Source organism: Paramormyrops kingsleyae, chromosome 1, assembly GCF_048594095.1.
Source record: "Paramormyrops kingsleyae isolate MSU_618 chromosome 1, PKINGS_0.4, whole genome shotgun sequence".
Classification (NCBI taxonomy): Eukaryota; Metazoa; Chordata; class Actinopteri; order Osteoglossiformes; family Mormyridae; genus Paramormyrops; species Paramormyrops kingsleyae.
Genome location: NC_132797.1, coordinates 23,721,841 through 23,744,408, shown reverse-complemented (window position 1 = coordinate 23,744,408; position 22,568 = coordinate 23,721,841). Strand labels below are relative to the sequence as shown.

Here is a 22,568-nt window from a genome sequence, read left to right as displayed (position 1 = left end):
TTTCCAAGGATGTTCAAAAACAACATATTTTCCTAAGACCCGCTCATCTGTTGTTGATCTGTTTACTGGACTAGTGCAGGTATAGCGAATTAAATTTCACATTACAGGATGAACAGTCAAAGTCACAAGACTATAAAAGTTGGCAAAAAAAAGAAAAGAAAAAAAAAAACATGTGAAGTATGCTGGAGTAACAGAACAATTACCCTAAACGTCAATGATGGATTCACATATATTATATGTTTAGATTTGCTGTGTTATATATTGGAGAAACAAGATTATGAAATGTGTGCAAGCGCCTTAATTAAAGAAAAAAATTATGGTGGAAAAAAAGACAAATCATGAAGCAATGCTTGCACACATGTCCACAGGGTGTGCTAAATAACTATACTAAAATATCTTTGTGACAACATATGCGGTTTTCTCAAAAGGCCTGTAGCAACAAGTTATTTATTGCATTTTATTTTAACAGTGAAGTCCTATCCATAGTCACCAATTAGAGCATGCTGTTCAAATAATAATTTGCTGCGATGTTAATTTCAAATGCAAGCAAGCAGTATATCCTGAGTCAACCAGTGCATGCTCATATTGCACTATAAATCATCCCACAAATTACACTGGCTCATCTGTGTGTTGAGTGATGCAAAGCACAGTAATCAAGAGAGAACAAACTGCACAGTGAACTGTGTTAACGTACAGACAGCATGGGAAATTTATATGCATGATACAACAGCCGCTGATTTTTAAAGGTCCCCAAATGAAGAGCATGGCTGGAATGTTTGGGTTTTTAAGGCGAAACATTAAAACTCGTTTGGAAAAAATGTGCAATCCATAAGCCAGTTTTCATTATCGTTGGATTTGTTTTTCCCCTGAATCTGAAATTCAACACTAGGGGGATCAAAACTGACATATGTTAACTATCCAAGCATGTAACACAAAGTAAAACTGTTTTAACATGTAATGAAAATGCACCTAGGTTCTCATAATGTTCAATACACAAAACCCACTGCACATAAAACGGAGAAATTGCAAATAAAAGCAAATCCTTGAATTTCTGTTGCATGCCTGTCAGTGCTCTGTCTAGACCATCAGCAAGGAAAACTTTAGGTTAGGGCACCTGAACCAGCTATGGAAAAATGAACATCGCGTAAAAACCTACATATGCAACTTTTCAAATATGCAAGCAGAAGGTGTCTCAATTTCTCCTGCAATTTCTGAGATATGCTAAACTCAAAACATAAAGCAAACAGACAGGATGCATGATCTAAGTGATTCTGAACGTGGTGTGATTATTGGTACCACACATCATGATACCAGCATCTCAAACCAGTCACCATTCTTGGATTTTCACACACTACAGTGTCTAAAGCAGATCACGGTCTGACAATTACATTCAATAGCAATTCTGAGGGTCAAAAACACCTTGTTAATTAGATAGACCAGAGGGCCAGACTCTTTAAAGCCAACAAGATGACAACAAGAGCAAAAATGTTCCTTGTCTGAAATGACATGACATAAATCTAAGAATTCAGACAGTTTTGTAGGTAAAAGGGGGTCCTACCCGGCACTTGATAGGTGTCCCTATTAAAGTGGCCGCTGGGTGCATATTCTGCTTATAGTGGAATTGCCTGTTACTATAAAAATCTTGAGCATTTGACATCTTGGCACTTGCACTCACACGTCCATTCTACTAAATGCTAGACTATGTTGTGCATGGGTTACACTTTGACCCACGCATTGGTCCCACGGAGCCTGTCATGCTCATTTCTGTGCTGCAAATTGCTCTGAGTCATTCTGAAGGCAGCATTTATATTATACTTTTAATGGGGAAGAAAATTATTTAGTCAGAACAAATTTGCATGCATGGAAGTCCAGTAGGGAAGACAGAAATTAATCTTTAGGGTTTCTAATCCTTGTTTCACTGCTTTAACAGCAATGTCAGCTTTTTACAAATGTACACCATACAGGTATGTTTAAAGTCAGTGCTCAGTTTATGATAACTGTCTTTCAATTATGCAAGTTACAAGTGAATATCCAATATGGAACCTTCCTTTCTCCTGCATAAATATGGGTTAACAGCACACATAGACCACAGAACGCACCATATTTCCATATTGTAGCCGATCAGTGTAAAGACTACCCAGACATGTGCACTACCCAGACTGATTATCATGTTATTATCATGCGAACAGCGCGATTTGCAAGTGGGAAGGCGATCAGAGCTGCCTCGAGACACAGACGTTTAAGTCAGTCACTCTTGTTCTTTCTGTTCGTATCACGAAGCTGTAAAAATATATTTAGTTTCTACCTATATATATTGTATACCTATATATATAAGTACACCGTTCAAGGTTTCTGAGGGTGTTTTTTAAATGTGTATATGACAAAAACTCGCAGAGTTATTTAAATGGTTTGACGAAATTTCTGTCAGATCCCGCTGGCGGGACCGCCGACCCCAGAGGGTTAAGGCAGGGCCAATGGGGGGGCATGAAGTTATGTCCACTCGTCTGTTTGCTTTTGAAAAACTGAGATATAACCTTTTGTTTTTGTTTTTTTTAAACAGCTGTAATTCAGGTTTTTATTGATAAAGATTTATGTCAAGTTATTTTTAGGTAATATGTTTTTATGATTGTTCATCACTGCATTATTTTACGCATCTGAGACATTTATCCAAAATGACAAACAGTACAGGAACAGTTACAATTTATGCATACTTCCTTGGATTTGAACCTACAACTGAATCAGCTGAGCACTCCATTGTGATTCTTTTTATTGAATTGGTTGCACCTAACAATTAATTTTCAAATCATGATGCTCAGAGGACATTGCTTTGTCAGTAGAATTCATGGAAAATTACCACAATGTAACCTGAATGTAATCTTGAGGTGTTATACTGTACTGTACTTTGATTGGTAGAAACTCACATTGCTTCATAAGGAACTGCATTAAAAAATTTAGAATGGCACGGCCCCTGCACCGTGTCCCTAAATCACCCACAGTGTGTGATTCTGTGTGTGTGCCCTGTGAAGGACTAGGCCGTCCTACGCCTGGGGCTGCCAGGGTTTAGCTCCAGGCCCCAGTGACCCTCTTCTGCATAAATAGCTGAATGATGGATGGAAATAAATGTTTGTTGTTGACTGTCTTCCAGTTTCCTTTTTAAGGTTGTATCTCTAACTGCCTAAATGAGGGCAGCTCTCATCTGTAATTATCATTACCACTTTCTGTACTAGCCAACTGATTTTGAAAACATACATCCAGCCAAACTGAATAAAAGAAACCAAAAATTATAAACAAAAACCAAAAATTAAGAACATTAAAATTTCCGATTTACCATCCATGGGTTAATGATATAGGGTCTCTCTGTTACAGTCAAAACAAATCACAGTTAACTCACACATCTGACAAAGTAATCTTGTTTCAAACCGAGTTTGGGGTTGGGTCACTTGCAGTATGATCTCAAATTTAATTTCTTTTTCAGATTCTGTGCAAATTACGCAAAAATAGCAGGTGTTAAGTGTGACTTTGGCATCAGGACACTGCCGGATATGCTGGGTAATACTGCCTATTATCTGTCAGAAATGCATCTGACACTAAAATCCAACAAGTCTTCTACATAGACAAGGCACTTGATACAATCAGGCACATAGCCACATAATGAGATAATGGGTTTGAAACCCCCACGCAAAAAAAAAATTATTAAAAAATCATGTTTTTTAGAATGTAGCCGAGTAGTAAAACCTCCTTCGAAATTTGCATGAGCCCCCGGTTGGTGCAATCTAAAGAGGGGAACCTGAGGCCTGGATGAGAATGAACCTCTTTTAATCCAATTTACAAAATGACAGTTTCTCTCAACACTGGTGCTACTATTACCTCTATGTTTAACCTAAAAGGTCAGTATCACTGTACCCTGTCACTCTAAAATATGAATTAAAAATATCAGATTTCTGTTACTCCTGCTTATAATCATACAAAAGATGCAACATTTGCACCATTGAAATGTTTCTATTTGCATCAGTAAAGACCCCTGATGATCTGTTTGCACATCATAATTGCACATTGCACGTGAAGTATATTATATAATATATGTACGGATGTATATGTTGTCTGTATTGTGCTTGTGTAAACTTTATGCATTGCGTTACTTGAATTTGCACAAAACATTGTATTTGTCACATATTTCACATTTATGCTTCAGTTGTGTATCTTGAGTTTTGCATTTATTCTGTCTGCTTTCTGCCCTAACTATTAGTTATCTCATTACTGTCTCCAACAGTAATGAGCTGTGCCAACAAAAATTTCCACCAGCCTTTGTCATGTGGCAATAGAGAATCTGATTCTGAAATGCCAATCATTTTTATAATAATAAATCATGCTGTAATTTATTTTACGTTCGCGTCTCCATTCTTGGGCTCAGAGATGTATTATTCATCCATGCAGTATGTCCAAGGAAACATAAGGAACAAGTTTTTAACCATTTACACAGGTGGATGTTTCAGTGCAGTTCCTGCATTCACTTCCAAGACCGGAAGATTAGTTATTCCCCAGAGATTTTAAAAAGAAAACATTTAGTTCCTTAAAAAGAGTTCAGTCCAAACATGTTGGTTTTTCCCCATTTCTTCATGAATCCAAAAGAAATTTTATTACTAACTTTACCATGAACAGACCTCCTCCTGGTTTTTCAGGGAAAAATCTAACCTGGTTACATCATTAGGGGCTTTGTTTCGCAATTTGTATGAGAAGTAAATCCTAAATGTTATTCTGATCTCTTCTGTCAATGTCTGATCTATGTATTCCTCGTTGTTACCTGGTATGTTGATATTTTATGTTGTTGATGCCAAACATGGGGGAGTTTCTTGTTTTTGTGGCCCCACTCCAAAAACAGGGGCCCTTATTAGAAACCACACAGGCATGTAATGGGCATGTGGCATGACCATTACACTAGGAAGATGCAGGTCGCTGCTTGTTTTATTTAACACAGTGAAGTACATGATTTTTGGTATGGATTCTCACAACAGTAAATATGAGGAACGACGCATCAACAATTGAACTTCTATTTTAAGTACTAGGTTAAAGAAAAAACTGATTTTTAGACCTATTAGAAGCCATTTAAAAGCCAGCTGATTGTGTGGTGAATCAGAGGCTTGAGGTGAAATCACCTCCCTTGTCCTCAAAGAGAATTGCTCATTTTATAACAGCGAAGATGGAGAGTCTATTTCTCATCTTCAATCAGAAGCTAGCATCAGCTGACACCTTTCTCAATATTAAGGAAAAACAGGTTTTATAGGACACAAAAACATTCCATACTATTACTAAAACCAGTCTTCAAAATGACAAATCTGAATGCAGCAGAATAGCTCATATCTAACACGCTACTTTACTGTACCTAAGGCCAGACTCACTTGAGCCTTATGAGAGCTTTATTACCCAAGCAACAATCAATTTTTTTTACAATTAAAAAAGCAAAAGATTGCAGCTAAGAAATATAAAGAACACTCACAATTAAAACTGTAACTCAAGCAAATATCTTTTTCATGCTATGTGCCTACAGTATACTGCATGTACGCCACGTAGAAAATATAAATGTAGAAATCTGAAGACTAAAATCCCATGCAGGGCTAACCTCAGCCTGGTGCTGCCTAGCATAGGCTCTAGGCCCCCCATAACCCTGATTAGAAATCAAGATGCACAACATGAAGGTATATCATTTTTTGCCATTTACACAAAAACAGATTGGAATGCCTTTTTTTCTAACACGTGGCATCTTGCTCTATTTTGACACAAACACACAGTTGAGAGCAAGGCTTGGGGACTGAGGACAGCGGTAGCTAGCATGCAGTGTCCCTGGAGCAAATGGGGGTAAAGGGCCTCGCTCAAGGGCGATGGAGGCATTTGAACCACTGACCATCCAATCGTGGACGCAGTGTCCTAACCCACTGTGCCGCATACCACATATCCATGCAGATAAGTATGAAACTTACGGCCCCTCCCTCTCATCGCAAAGATAATGGGGAAATCCAGAATCCAGCAGGTCCTATTATAAAGACATGGTTTTGTATAAACATGTCCTATTCTTTTAAATGCCTCCAGAAGCAGAAACGGAGGAACACCATCATCACATTTACTTATTTAGTGAACGCTATTGTCCACAGCAACATACAAATGAGGATCAAAGAGCTGAGTTAGCTGCTGTCCCTGGTGAAATGGTGATAGAGCATATCCAGAAGAGCAATATGACAAGTTGTTCTGGAAGGTTCATGCTGGACAATTAACAGAGGAGCATTTTGCTGCAGTGCTGTGTTCCAGTGGGCATAACCTTGGTCCACAACTGCAGAGGGGAAAATGAGTACAGCATGCGCAGATCAAACAGGCATGCACGCACACGCGTGTACCCACACGCCAATACACGCGAGCTGGGCCCACAAGCTGGAAGGAGGACAGACAAACAAGTCGCTAAATACAGAAACAAATATAAGAATTGTAAACACAGCACAGGGGACATCCTGGACAGGATATCTGCCTGTCACTGGGCACACACTCATACAGAGATAACTATGGACCACTGAACGCATGTGAATAAGGTGGTGAAATACTCAGACATAATATTTTGCAAAAAAAAAAAGAGATATAATTCTGTCTTTCATTAATAAAGTTTTATGAGTTTGCATTAAATTATGCATAGGTAATTTTTTCATGATTTTTTTATTTTTTTTTTATAAAGTGTGCCAAAAAAATCTTTCTACACACCATTACAGCTCCACCACCAGGATTGTTGACGCAATGTGTGTTGTTGCCACCAAATCCTGATCATAACATTTTGTGTGCTTTTGGCTGGCAAAAGTGGACTCATGTCTTCTGCTGTCGTATCTCATCCACTCCACGGTCTGATGTGTTGGGCATTCTGAGATGCTTTTCTGTTCACCATAGTTGTACAGAGTGGTTATCTGAATTCCCATAGCCTTTCTGTCAGCATGAGCCAGCGTGGCTATTCTCCTCTGACCTATCTCATCAACAATGTGTTTCTGTCCACAGAACTGGCACTCACCGCATGTTTTTGGTTCTTCGCACCATTCTCAGTAAAATCTAGAGACTGTTGTGCATGAATATGCCAGGAGATCAGCAGTTACAGAAATACTCTAACCTGCTCGTTTGGCAGCAATAATCATGCCTTGGACAAAATCACTGAGATCACATTCTTCCCCATTCTGGTGTTTGATGTGAACTTTAACTGAAGCTCTTCACCTGTTTCTGTATGATTTTATGCACTGTGCTGTCGTCACATGATTGGCTGATTTGATAACTGTATGAACATGCAGGTACTGGCATTCCTAATAAAGTGCTCAATGTCGTTGATAACAGAACATCTAAAACAGACTAATACACATTTGTATGTCAATGCCGAACACATTAAGGTGTACTCTAATTTCACAATAAATTGATCTTTGGAACACAGGGGACCTCTATAAACAGAAACAAAGATTATACAGATTACATCTATATCAGTACCCTAACACACACACAAACACACACTGAATCCAGAGAATTCAGTTTCTGAATATGAAAAAGGCTATACATGTTCAACTATCATTCTATGGTGCAATGTTTTGTCCTAAGTTATAACTGTACGAGACAAATTTAACCTAAAGTAATGGGATAAAACATCTAATGAAGGACAAAGGCCTGGAATCTGCATTTAAATGAAATAGCTTGAACTCTTATCAGAAGCTTTTAATACATTAATATGGTTTAATGTTACGAAGTTGACTTAGGCTCTCCATCAGCTCTTACATGCCCATATGATGACAAGGATTTACATTACAAAGTTCACCATGTCATGCTCTCGTCATTCTGAAGGCTAACAAGAAAAAAAAAAAAAAAAAAAAAAAAACGTTTGTTGCCAGCCAGTGAAAAAGGAGGGAAAAAAGGCAGATGTTTGCAGTAAGAGCCAAATATTTCCCAGGTGCTGCAGACAACAGTAATAAAAAATAATGAGCTCTGGTGAGGAAAGGATGAGGGACCTCAGGTCGTTCAAGGAGACGATTCAAGGAAGTAGCAGCAAGACATGTTCCAACAGACAGCTAGCTTCGGTGGAGCTGCTGAAAAATTCTGCTGGGTAAAATACAACTCACTGCTGCTAAGTTAAGTTCACCGGTCTCAGAAATTATGGAGAACACAATGGACCTCATATTTGAGTGCTGTTTGGAGATATCTGCATTTCAGATATCTGCATGTCCAGCAGCTTTAAACAAATACACCTCCGTATAGTGGAGTTGACCTAATAACTTAGATGTATGGAAGCTAATTACATACAGTCAATCTGTGTAATCATAATCCCATTTTTGGAAGAAGAATATAACAAGACCTTTTGACCTTCGGGACATCTACTCTCTCTGCTTTAAACAAGCAGCCAGATAACCAGCACATGTTATTCACCAAAACTGTTGTACCACTCGCTCCGCCCAGATATTATAAGGAAAACAATAAGAACCATAGGGATTCAGAAAAATAGTAATATACCCAGTAGCTGAATCCCCCTTACTACTTAAGGGGAAGCCCAAAATCGGTAAATACATCTCCCCTTCCCACACACTCCCGGGTTTATTAAAGCTCATGGATGTGAAACAGGAAGCAGCACCGTCTGGGAGGACAGTCCAGCGCCTGGAAAAAGGGACGGCAGCTGCCAGGAGAACAGCCACGCGGCGGCTGAGACTTTCCACCTGTGGATTGTCCCGAAGGGCGCCTGTGCAGTAGATCATGGGACCAGCAGGAATGTCAAGGAGATGGGGAAGACGGAGGGGCCGTCCATTAGAGCGGAGGCGGGCTGGGGGTACTACTAAGCCCCATCAGACCTAAGCGAAGCACTCGGAGGAACAGGTATGTCCGGTGCCAGACTCTAAACCCAATGCGGTGGAGATGGTAATATTTGGGGGTAGGGGTAATATATATTTTTTTTAAACCACATACCCCACGGCCCAATGAAAATGGTCTTACAACCCAAAAGTCATCCAGTGACCCACCCAGGGACGTAGCTAGAATTTCTGGGCCTCCTGACAAAACGTCATATTTGGCCTTCTCTGTATATTTTGCTGAGGGGGGACTTCCCCCTGGTAGATTTCCCCGACCTTACAATTTGAGGCCCCTATAAAATACTGGGTCTCCTGAATCTGACAGGATATCCATGCCCCTCTGACACGCCTGGTCTCACGAATGACTCTAAAAGCTTGCTTTCACCCAGACGGCCGATGCGTGACATGTGCATTAGTAGAGTAAAGTTTCAAAGTTTCCTCCCTGGCCCCCTCTAGGGCAGGTCTGACGCAGTACACGGACGTGCGTCTCCTCTCTGAAACAAAGGCATAAATTATTCCAGGATGGAGAACCGTCACAGGAATACATCAGCAACCTCCCCCCCCAGCTCCTCCGGCTCATCATTAAGTCTTATTTTTAAAGGGAATAGCAAAAAAAAGAGACTTTCACTTTATTTTAGAAAGATGTCATTTAAAAATCTCTTTGGATCAAACCAGGCAATCAAAGTTGGAGGCATAAGTAAATCTTATAATTTTTTAAAGGCTTTTCCCTGTGATTCATTCAGAAATCCGTGCGATTCCTGAAGGCTAGTTACATATAAGACTGAAGATCATATTCAGAAGTATAATTTTACTGCATTTTAACAATAAATGTGTGACTCTAAGTTGGCCTTCACACTATATCAACTTTACTGCAAACGTCAGAACTCTTCCCAAGTAAAAAAGTACAGATCTGCTAAATAACACAGAAAAATGCATTTTTGTGTTACACTTCAACTGATTGATCATCTCTCCTATCTCCAAAGAAAGGTTTTACTTTCAGAATGGTAAAAACAAGTTGTGCACCATTCCGATTAACCTTGAAATTTTCCATCTATAACTCATTCATAGTGAAGCTGACACACCATTAAAGGGAAACCCCAATCAACACAAACCTCCCCTGCACAAGGACTGAATAGAGAGAGGGGTTAACTGGGTGTATCGAGAATTAGTCACCGCGGTCATCTGTCTTATGTGGGATTGAAAACAAGACAACACAGTAACAGATTACGAAACCCAGTGCAAGCATTAAAAGATTCCATGTCCACCCAAATCCTTTCTATTTTCCTCAATCCTATGTTTGCGAAACACTGGACAAATAAATTCTTGAACCTGTCTTCTGGCTTTAGTTGAAGGAAGCAAGACATTTCCCATTTCTGTGTACTTTCAGAAAGGGAATACACAAAGGTGGAACAGCCCAGTTTTTTGGGAGGGGGTGATTTTTTGCTGCAACTTTATCTATTCAAAATTTATGTAAACAGAATATTTTCATTTCAAATTGGCTGTCGATTGATTCAACATATTGCATAGTTTAACTCAACATATGAAACACTTTTGTTGAATAATACTTAAATAATATTTACCTAATTTTGATTATTTATTATATTTATTAGCTTATTATCTACACCAAGAGTTTTAGCAAGATTGAGGAGATGGTCCAATAGCCACATTGAATTCAAAGTTCAATTTCAAACACTTTGTGGTCACATGGCTCATGCTGTCATGAACCAGACACACCGTAGGACAGTTTCCAGGTTACTCAGGGGTCAAGCAAGCAGCACAGGCTTTCCCTACAAGGGAAACAGATACCCAGCTAAGGGCAGGGAAACGTCACTCAGAAAATATAAATGGCTGTGTGAAGGCTGCCTGTACCAGACAAGAAAGGGTTACTTTTGAATTTGGGTTACCTGTGGTGTCTTAATGTAAATTTTTTGTACTCTGTCTGGTGGTAATGGTGGCATATGAATGGCAGCGAATTACATTTGTATGGACTACATTTCCCATCACCCCCTGCCAACACGCACTCATAAAACAGCAAATTTCCACACAGTAGTTTACCACTAAGCTGATTTATTTACACCAGCATCTTCACGAACAGTGAGGTACCCACTGCTTCAGCTTCATCCACCTTCCATAGCAAGCTTAGAACTATACGCAAACATGTACACAACTCTCACAAACCGTTTGCTGCTTTCTCTGGTCCCTCGGCATAATGGTTCCCTGCAGAAGCGCGCGCCGCAGTGGGAAGGTTCCCTTATTGCCAATTGTGGAACAAGGGAAGGGGATGGTTTGGCACAGAGGGGTGATTGAGATCATGTGTATTATTTTTTTGTTATGCAATGTTTGGTGTGTTGTTTGAAATGTCAGGGAATGTATGTGGCTAATGTCCAGCTATTCTGTTTTGTTTGTTAGTGAAAGTAGGTATTGTAAGTTGTAGTCATATGGTACTCAAATCATTTTCCCCCAGTATTTTTGGCTTGTTCCAATTAACCTATTGGGAACTGGTATATAAGGGGAGGGGGCTAGATTAAGGGAGTCTTTTTCCTTTGCATTCTGGACTCATTGAATGCCAGTATTGGTGGTGATGGCTTGAAGTGAAGCTGTAGAGATTTTTTTTTTTTTTTGTATCTTTAAGTGGTTTGGCCTGTAGCCCAAAGGAAACTGTAGTTTGTTAATTCAAAGTTGTAGTATGATTTTTATTATTACTATTATTATTTTTGTTTGTTTGTCTTATTTGCCCTAACTGTGCAAAGCAAATTAAGTTACACCTTTTTGGCACCAACTACTGGAGCTGCGCATTGTTTCTACTAAGGGTGCACCGATTGCAGTTTTCTGGCCGATCAACGATCACCGATCCTTAGGCAACCTTACCTGCCGATCTCGATTTTTTTTTGCCGATCTTGTTTCTTTCATAACTAAAAGACAGTTACTTCAATGTTTCCATTTTTATTGAGTAAATTGATATGAATACTCACAAAACATGAGGTAGTGTCCTCAAATATAAACGAACATATAAATGAGCATTGCTGTTTGAAGTACAAAATCATATTTTTTCTTCCAGACTTTAATTTCTCTAATTTTGTAAAAAAAAAAATATATATATAGCTGTTATGACACACTTGTCCAAAAAATAGGGAGGGAGGCAGCCTGCACTGCACCTCTCTCGGGAATGGGAGAAAAGGCTGATTTAACCCTCTGGGGCCTAGGGGTAGGAAACACACTTTCACTGACTGGGGCATGATCACACATTTCATCACACTTAATTCATGGCAAATAAATTATTTCTTATATATTTGTTTTGCCATTACACTCATCTTTATTTTAATATATATTGTAAATATGTCAGATTTTTGTTAAGTTTGAAATTTGACATCAAAGTATAGACATTGCAAAATGCAGTTTGGAACACTTGCAGAAACATTATAAAAGTACATAGTAAGCAATGCTGGCAGTTTGTTTTGATCCCAGATATCTGATCACCAAAGTCTTGGCTACATGAAGATGACTAAATGGTGTAGATGCAACATTAATTTGGATAAATAAATAAGAAAAACCTAACTCATGTAACTATTTCTGGCTCCTTTCATTGAATATGTAGCAACTTTCATGTGTATGAATGAGCCATTGTCACCTGCCCACGTCCCCAACCCCCTTTTATGGCGCTGAAGGGGATGTATCTGGATCGCGTTTCACCGTTGCGCTGTTAATCAAATTACCATGCGAATGCGATTTGAATACGCGCTAATGCGGCTATTTAGAATGTGAATAGCGATCTTCGGGTGAGAGCGGTACTACACGCCCCCGATGCAGGTAAAACAAAGTAAGATGACATGGTTTACTTTTTTTTTGCCGATTTAACCTAATTAAAAAAACTTTAATACTTCCGACAATGGACGTTTTGAAAAGAAGACAGATTACGGATTTAGCCAGCGTTTTTTTCATGATTATACATTAAAATTTCAGCGAGATATTTATAAACTGAAATAGACGCGAAAAGTACGCGAAAAGTACGCGATGTCGTCGACGACATACTCGACCCCAAAGAGTTAAAAGCATATAACTAAGATCGGTGGATCTCATGGGAATATGGTCGATTTCTGATCCCCTCAAATTAACGTGATCGAGGCCGATCGATCGGTGCGCCGATCGATCGGTGCACCCCTAGTTTCTACCCATCTGGGTGTTCACATCCCCTTAATGAGGTGGGGGCCTGTCCAGCCGCCCCCCCCCCCCCCCCCCCCCACCTTTCACACTGCATCATGAGGATTTATTTGATATATTTATTTACACTAATGAACCAGAACATTATGACCACTCCCAAGTGAAGAAAATACTGTCAACTATCTTGTAAAAACAGTGAACATCAAGGTGTGAGATATATTAGATGGTACGCTAACATTCAGTACTTGAAGAAATGGGCAGAGGTAAAGACCCTGGTGACTTTGACAAGGGCCAAACCATAATGGCCAGACAACTGGGTGAGAGAATCTCCTAAACAGTAAGGCTTGTGGGGTGCACACGGTCAGCTGTGGTGAGTGTCTGATGAGGAAAAAAACCATAATCTGTCGAGAGGGTATTGGGCGGTCAAAACTCATCAATGCAAGACGTCAATGACAGCTATCCCATGTGGTACAAACCAACAGAAAGGCCCCTGTTGCACAAACTGCACATGCTTATATTGATAATATGTAACTGTTTGAAAAGTTCTGGATGAGACATTTGGGAGAGAAAAGTGCTTTCTTTACAATTGGGGTTCTCACATTATTTTACATAATTTTGAACTTTATTGTAGCTGCAACAACTATATCTTGAGAGGTTTATCCAAACCATAGAATATATGGGTTGAGATCACATTTCGAAACATATTAGTCTTTAACTTTATTCTCTTATAAGCAAACATAAAGTTTACTTTTCCGGATGCAGATATTATAACGAGTGAAAATATTGGCTGTAATAACCGTGAGAAAGTCAGTTCTGGGACTGTAAAATGTCCAGCTGTATAAATGTATAAAAACCATAAGTTCTTTTGGATAAAAAAAAGAAATCACGTTATACAACTTACTGAAACTATTGTTATTCACCTAGAGAAATTCTGTTTTTCTGTCATCAAGCTCACATTATGGATGTTATTTTTACAGTGTGTCAGTTATTTCTTCAATCGTTTTTTTAGCTGTGGAAAGACAAACACACACACACACACACAATTTTAGAAGCCATGCGAATAGTGTTACTGTATTATTGTGAATTCAACCATCGTAACTGTCACTTTTTACTATCATTATCATTTTCAACTAAAAATGGCTTCATTTGAACAAGCAAGACTGTAGTAACTGAACTTCCTGATCATTAATAAGTAAATAAACGTACACTAGTTAATTATTTGCCCTCAGAGAAATATCTGAGATTTAATTGATCAAGGAAAAACAAACACACATTAAAGAGTTACCATCATATATTACAGCATCTACATAAGATTCTATCTAGTAGGTTGACTAAATGACGTTTTTGAATATCCAATAATATCCAGTGCAAATATTTTTTCTTTTGCACCATTAAAAGTCTCAGAGTAATAACAGTACTCATTGGATCCAACTCTCCTATCACTGCAGCAGAATGTTCGAAGCCTTTAAAACTGAGCAATATTATCTTTCTTTCTGCAACATATTTATTTCCCAGCAACCCTATGCTAGATAAACATCCTGGTACAGATAGCAGGCACTGAGCCAATGAAACAGCCCCAAGTTTTTATTCTTGAGTATATTACAATTGCCAGTGCTAAAGCTATGTGCAATCTTTACAGTACTGCAGCTTATGCAATCTCTGACAGACAGACACAATGAGTTTTAAACACTAATGGCTATATCTATCCAATGGAATGTGGTAGTAGGATCCCACCGTCATGGGTACCCTGGCATTCCCATCCTAAAATTCATTCATCAAAGTTAAGGTCTGACAGTGTTCCACAAAAAAGGAATTATCAATTTTTGTTCTCTTCTTTTGAAAAAGATACTGAATTGCTTTAATACTCCAATCTATGCTCCATCCATCTCAGGAAACAAAGGGCACAAGCACCAAAACTCACTCAGCCTGTGGAATATGTCCATCCATTTTCTGTATCTACTTGTCCTGTATGGGAGGGTCACAGGGGTCCTGGTGGGGATGTGGTGAGATGGGGCACCAACGCATCACAAGGCACACTCACACATCGTTCACACTTATGGGTTATTTGGTAACTCTAATTCACCTTAGCATGCCTTTGGACTGGGGGGGGAGAGCACCTGGAGGAATCCCCACGACGACTCGGGGAGAACATGCAAACTTCACACACATGGAGCCATGGCGAAGACTCAAGCTCTAGTCCCAGAGGGTTTAGGTAACAGTGCTAACCACTGTGCTGCTCCCCAAAGATGTTTGAGAAAATTTCTGTGGATATAGTGAGTCTTGGAAATTTAGTGAAAGTTGGTTTACAATAGTGTTGGATTACATGAGAATTGAGTGAGTTCTGGTTCCCAAAACGGTAACTTATGACGAGGAAGCCTGATTTTTGGTCATTGGCAATCCTACCTCAAAAACTACATAAAGATGGACTGGATGAGTTCGAGAATTCTGCTCTTCATTTGGGCTTTGTGTTTAATTTGTGTTTACCAGGGGCCAGAATGACATGCAGGTTGAATTTTCCATTGCATAGTTTAATTGACTGTTTACTGTGCATATGACAAACTCTTTTTTTATCTTTCTTGAAACTCTTGAAGGCTGCACAACATCCCCGATGGGGTGGCAGTCAACCACAGAGCACACACTATAGGCAGCTCTGAGGTGTTGCATAGCCCAACCATATGTTTAGGACCGTGAGAGGAACCTCATACAAACAGGAAAAAAACTGCACACGCACACAAGGCCAGAGGCATAACTAGATCCTATGCGCATGAGGTGACAGTGGAGCCACTGTACTGCTTCACCAACTCAATAACCCATCGCCCTTGAAATAAAAACCAGAGGCACAGACATACCAGTCAAGGACTTCACCAATGCATTTGTCCTGTTGCAGAAATCATTTTCCTCAGATGTCAATCCAAAGCTGTTACATCTGAGATCGGTCTCAGGAGAGTGTATATTTATTTTCAGATATAAATGTTTTTATGTATTGTTTGGCAGTTGTTTGCCCTTGACCACATGGAGAACGTGTGCAGCCATGCTAGAGAAAATATCTTACTTCCTTAGAATTCATGTGCGACCCATTTCCTTGACTATTCTGGACTTTATCTTTCAGTTTGGTCTTACCTCATGAGTTAAACAGGTTTCCTGATGAAGAACCAGTAATGCTTGCCTGGTCTGCTATTTGAAGTGCTGTACAAAAAGGGTACAGGCTGCAGTATTCTGTAGTATTGTTGAAGTATAGGGTCTGATGAGTTCTTGGTCCAGGTCCAGTTGGAATTCAACAAACGGCAAGGAACACGGATTAATCCAATCTGGGCCTGGACCAAAAACTGCATTGATGGCGTCATGTGATAAGTGGATCTATGTTTTGGTTTAAAAAATGATGGTGCTAATATTTGAAGTATTAATTATTAACTAAGATTATAAATTTATGGTTAAAGTGACAGCATCATTATTATTTTATGGGGCTTACTGCTAAAGGAAAATATAGCCACAGTTAAATTGTACTAAATGCACAAAAATTGGACAGTTACTCAGTGCGCATTTAAACTGACCCAAACCTTGTTTTAAGAACTTTTGGTACAACGATGCTAATCATTTAACATCAATCCATTTTCCTTAAATGCTGGGCACGTACACACCCACGTGCACACATGTATGCAGCAAGGGACAGAACTAAACCCAAAACCCAAGATACAGGGGTGGTGTGTGACTCTGCGGGTTAGGATTCTATACTTGCTTGAATCCCGTGGTCCCCAGATGTTGTAGGTTCAAATCCCATAAGCCCGACTGTTACCCAATGAGCCCCGACACAGCCAAAACTTTACTACTGCATTGCTGAAGTCCTCATAAGTCAATTAACATTAATCTGCTATTCTGAATTGCTGCACATCTACCCCCACCTCCCCAAAGGGATCGCCCTCTTCATATATGTACATTCAGTTAATACGTCTTTCAAATTAGTTACCAGTTGAATTGAACTGCAAAAATATCACAATCATGTGGGCACAAAAGAAGTGCAACTGCTCCTCGTTTAGTGACCACTCACAAATATAAATTTAACAATAAAAAACAAATTGTGTGTTTAATGGTAATTAAAAAAATTCCCCACCAATGATCACTTTTCCCTATCAGTGATCACTGTTGACACATCACAGCACACAGTGCACAACAACGAAATGTGTCCTCTGCACTTAACCCATATGTGACATCGTGACGTAACAGGGGGCAGCTAATTCAGCGATTGGGGAGCAGTGCATGGGGGCTGAACCTTGCTCAGGGTACCTCAGTGGTACCTTGTTGGTCAGGGATTCGAACCAGCAATTACAAGTTTGCTTCATACATCTGACAATAACATGCTGGAGTGCATGAGATCTTTGAAGTAAAATGTACAAAATCTTGTTAAAAATAGGGATGCACCGATCGGTATCGGCACCGATCCAAACCTATTAGATGGATCGGGCATTGGCTTTATGTAACCGATCCAAGTCTGATACTTACTTAGTTTTCAGCAGTCTGTAAAAAGATAGCCCCTAATACTTGTTAAATCGATTTGCACAGTCGCATAACAGCTCTTTCCAATTTTTGATGTCTTTTTGCAGCATTCAAGCTGAACACAAACACTACACTCAGTGGGTGTGAGCGCAGTGACTTCCGTCTACTGTGACATCATGTGCATACCCTTTGCAGTAGGAGGAGCGTAGGAGCATCATATAAGAGGGTGACGATCTGGAAGTATTTTACACTTAGCCTTTAGTGGAAACCCCCACTAAACAAAGCACATGCAATTGTATGAGACAATGTGAGTAATATGATGGATGATTTGGAAGTCGCTAGCTTGGGCTGTTTTGTGTACTCACTACATCTTGTGATACAGAAGGGGCTGCTATCGTGATGAAGTGTAAGTGCTGCTGTTGCCAGTGGGAGAAATATTGTGGAGCATTTTAAGCATTCGGCACTTGCGTATTTTCGGTAGGAAGATATTCACGTTGAACTGCAAGTGCCTCATAAATGCTTAAAACAAGATGTACAAACGAGGTGGAATAGTATGTTATGCATGTTTCTAGTAGTTTAATTAAAGATTATTTGGCATACATTTTTTTTATTTGGATTAAAAAATTATTTTAGTTAAAAAAAAAAAAGAATATATAAAGTATAAATATTTATATATTATATGCATTATTATTAGGGATGTAACAAAAAATGTAATATCGCGATATCACGATAAAAAGATACCTCGAAACCATTGTCGGACTGTCATGATATCAACCACGATATCATGTGGTTATTTCGCTCGTATAAGCTCCGTCTCAAAAAAAACATACTACATTAACGAATGCTTTGTGCTCTATTGCCCGTGTGTAACCCACATGACAATAGGTCATTAAATCCATTACAAAACAAGTATTACAACAATAATTTATAAATTGGTCAAATAGAAACAAAAACACATTTACAGTATATTAACAAAATGATAACTTATCTCTTTAAGAAAAAAGATGATTGTATGCAGATTGTGATGTGATGTCATGACATAATGTGGAGAGCGTGGGTTTTTTTTTTGCAGAAGTGGTTGAGGCTGGTTGCAGCGAATGCTGCCATAGGATTTAGAATACGATAAAAAGAAAACTTGCTAAACTTGATTTTACAGCTTATTTTTTATTGTGATGTTATCGTACCATGAGTTTTTGGTATCGTTACATCCCTAATTATTTTATCAAAATATTAAAGTAACTTGTATCAGAATCTGTATCGGTATCGGCAGATGTGTATCGGAATCATATTGGAACTGAAAAAATGTGGATCGGCCATTCCTAGTTAAATATGTCCACTTCATGAAGGATGAAAGAAATTGAGCGTGGAAGACCAAAGTATAGTCATATGCACAGTTGCTGTCACACCGAGGCTAACATGATTTTCACTTGGAATGGAACTTCATCACTAAACGAGCAGTGGTTGTATATAATTTGCCATCCATCCAACTCATTATACTGGTTTTGGTCTTGAGGGAGTCTGGAGCCTATCCCAGGCAGCACAGGGCAGTGGTACACCCTGGATCAGATTATGTAATTTTGCCTTGAAGTGAAATACCATATAACAAAGAATTATAGACTTAATTAAAAAAATTCATCAACCAGCATTTACTATTACACGGTTATTAGATTAAATAGTATTGTAATAGTAAGAACAGGTAAAATGTCTGTTGGGAAAATGCAGTTAAGCTTTTTATATGGCGCTGAACATATATCTTTATGTAGCAATATCTCTCCACGATATCTCTTTTCTCAAAGGCAAACCATCGCTACAGGCTCATGACCACACCTTACTCCCATATATTTAGATTTAACCAAGTAATTTTCTCAAACAGCTCTCCTAGCCCATGACAGCACCTGTGTCCCAGCCAAAGGTATCAGTACAGTGATAAAATGAACATCAGAATAGTGGCTCACTCCAAAATGTCATATGCCAGTGTAACCATTCCAACACTGAATAGGATAATCCACAATATTCCTTGTTTTCTTATATCATTGCCTATATTCTGGGAGATGCACAACACACAACATTTTTCACAAAAGTTTCCTCCCCGTAACATTTTAACTTCATTATATGCCACTGTACACCTGTATATGGATGGTATGACAATAAAGCCCACTTGACTTGACCTATACTGAGTAAAGTTACAGTAATACAAGAAAATCACACAGTGTGTTTCTTAACATAATCCTTGCATTTCCTTATAAGTCCACATATATAGCTACCTGTGAATTAGAAATCTTCTGCTGGAAGACCTGAAAGCGATTGTTATTGATGTCAAATGACAAAATGCTTTTACATTTAAAATGGTACTTAGCAGTAATACTAGTTAACATCTTGCTTCTGAGGAACAACCAAGATGAAGCATAAATGCATGAGAGCCCTTCAGAGGCTCCTGAGAAATCAAACCCCCCAAAATACTAAAAAAAAGACTTCTAATCTAAAATAACATAAACTCATTTATAAAACATAGGAATTTAATAACATCTTCATTTACATTAGTCCAAGACAAACTAAAATATCTATATAAAGTATAAAAACAAATACAGCAGAAAAGGGAAAGAGAAATTTCTGAGTAACGTGGTACATATGGTGATGATTTTGGATGGAGCCAAATTCACACGTGAAAGATCAACATTTCCACTTCTGTTATGGATATCACCCAAGGTGACTCAGTGGTTTCACACATCTTTTCAGAGTCGCATACTGGAATGACCTCAGACTGGCTCATCACCATGCTTATATTGGCCTGTGGGGAAGTAACACTATATTACTGTAATGGTATCAGGGGATTGTGGGTAGGATATTTCTCCCTAATGCACAACAGACTGTTCCCTGACCCTCTCACTGTGCTGACAGCCTGGACTCCCCTTACCCACCTTAAAATCCATCTCCAAAGACAATATCACTGCTAGAGAATATACTGTGATAGTCTACAGCCTTTTATGCCAAATGAATAGGCTGAAACACACTCAATAGTTCAGTCGTGTCATTATTTTTTGGTTTCTGAATTTTATATAATTTCTTCCAAAATAATCATGAGACCCCATTTGAATATAAGATCTTGAGGGATAATAAATAAGATTGACAATTACATCAGAATACAGCAAATCTGATCACCGTTTAACAAGTTATCTATCTATCTTCCAAACCACTTATAAAGTACAGAGTCATGGTGAGCCAGAAGTCTATCCCAGGTAGCTGAGGAATCAAGGCAAGCGACACCCTGGCACATCATATTTAAACTAATAAATGTAATTTTGATGATAAGAATAATAAAAAACAATCCTCCACATAATTCAGTGGTAAATGATCGTATTACATGACTCTGGATAACTAGGGAGCATCTACCCCATATATAGCAAAGAACTGTCCTCTCTGGTCCAGCCTAGGCACACTGGATCTCACAGAAAGGCTCTTCAGGCTCCTATGAGAACTGCACATGGGCCAAACTGGAGATAAAGCAAATGGGAGGATCCCAAGCAGCAGAAGCCACTACTGCTCCAAACATCTGCTCTAACGCCGCTGTTTTCCTGCACTTATTTGAAGGACTGCCATTCACTAACTCACGAAACATCTCACTTGTAAATGGTTATGTAGTGAGACTGCATCATGGTCAGTAATTATCTGCTAGAGCGTGCAGCTGTAGTAATCCAAAGGGGAAAAAAGTTCTCACACAAACCATTGGTAGAGATTCCAAATGACATGAGTTATTTATTTATTTTTTTGACCTGGGTGAGTATAATAACAGATGATATTTTAAGTACATGTTGTTTTGAATATTGTTTTCTGTCTCTGGACTGTAACATACCAAACACATGTTAAAGAAGCAACATCTGAGACTTCACTGATTCTCAACTGGCTTCAAATATGAGTAATTTGGGAAAAAATAAGGTTTTTGGAGTATATTCTAGCATGTTCTCATCGATGCATATGTGTGACAGTATACCAACAACACTTAAAAAACAAACACTGACACTGGCAGCAAATTTATCACTGGCCTACTGTACATTATGCCACAAGTGGCCTTTTGGAACACAGCTGCTTGTAAGCATGGCATTTCACGCTAATGAACAAAAAGGCCAACAGTCTGTAAAGAGCATCTAATAAAAAATATAAAAATGATAAAGTAACTGTTTATTTTTAGTTTATTTATTTATTTGAACAGGGACAATGTACAAAATACATTAACCACAAAAAAAGGAGAGATGCTTTGTACCAGGTTATAGCATTATTTTGTAATTCACACCTGTAGTCCCTGGACCGGCTGGTGCAAAATGTGTATAAAACTGTCAAAAATGCAAATTGAGACAGATCATTATAAAAGCATTATCATATATACAATCCAATAGCATACATCCACCATTTACATACAGTCATTCAGAACTCCCAAACTTCAGTGCAAACTACACTTTCACACATCAGCTCTAGAGGTAATACAGTTTCTGCAAACTGTATGCACTGAATAAAAATTATTCCATAAATCCCCAAAAGATTTTTTTCTTGCATTTTAGGAAAGATCCAGGATGCTGTACTGGATAAGTGGTTGGAAGATGGATGGATGGATCGTAGGCAGAAACAAGAACCGAAACAAAACTACTGCACCATACATAACTGCACTAGGAAGGATACGTTTACATTCTGGCTGTGCTCTAAATCTGAAATTCTCAGGGTAAAAATGTTGGCAGAGATAATAAGGATCAGGAAATAAACTCAAGCACAGTCATTTTGTAATATTTAGCAATTATATTAGTATTTACAGCTCATAACTGATATATGTGTCTGGAATTATGTCTCAACAACTCAAAGAAACAAATGTTATTACATATCATGCGCCATAACATTGTACTTTCTAGTGTTTTCCATAAGCTTCCGCCTCATACAGATAAAATTTAATAAGATTAAATGTTACTGACAAACTGGGGGAAAAAATAAGTAAGTATGCCTCCCTGCACAAGCTTAATAGATTATCAAGAGGCAGTGATTTGTTGACAGTAACAAGAAACCCATCTGATGCAAGTTTCCTAGCATTATCTAAAG

The 22,568-nt window shown here is 38.7% G+C and overlaps 1 protein-coding gene across 6 annotated transcripts in view; it reads right to left on the bottom strand.

The window, feature by feature from the left end:
• The window catches only part of sugct (succinyl-CoA:glutarate-CoA transferase), a 116,417-nt gene that overhangs the window by 39,782 nt on the left and 54,067 nt on the right, over window positions 1-22,568 (bottom strand). The gene's annotated exons all lie outside the window — the stretch shown is intronic.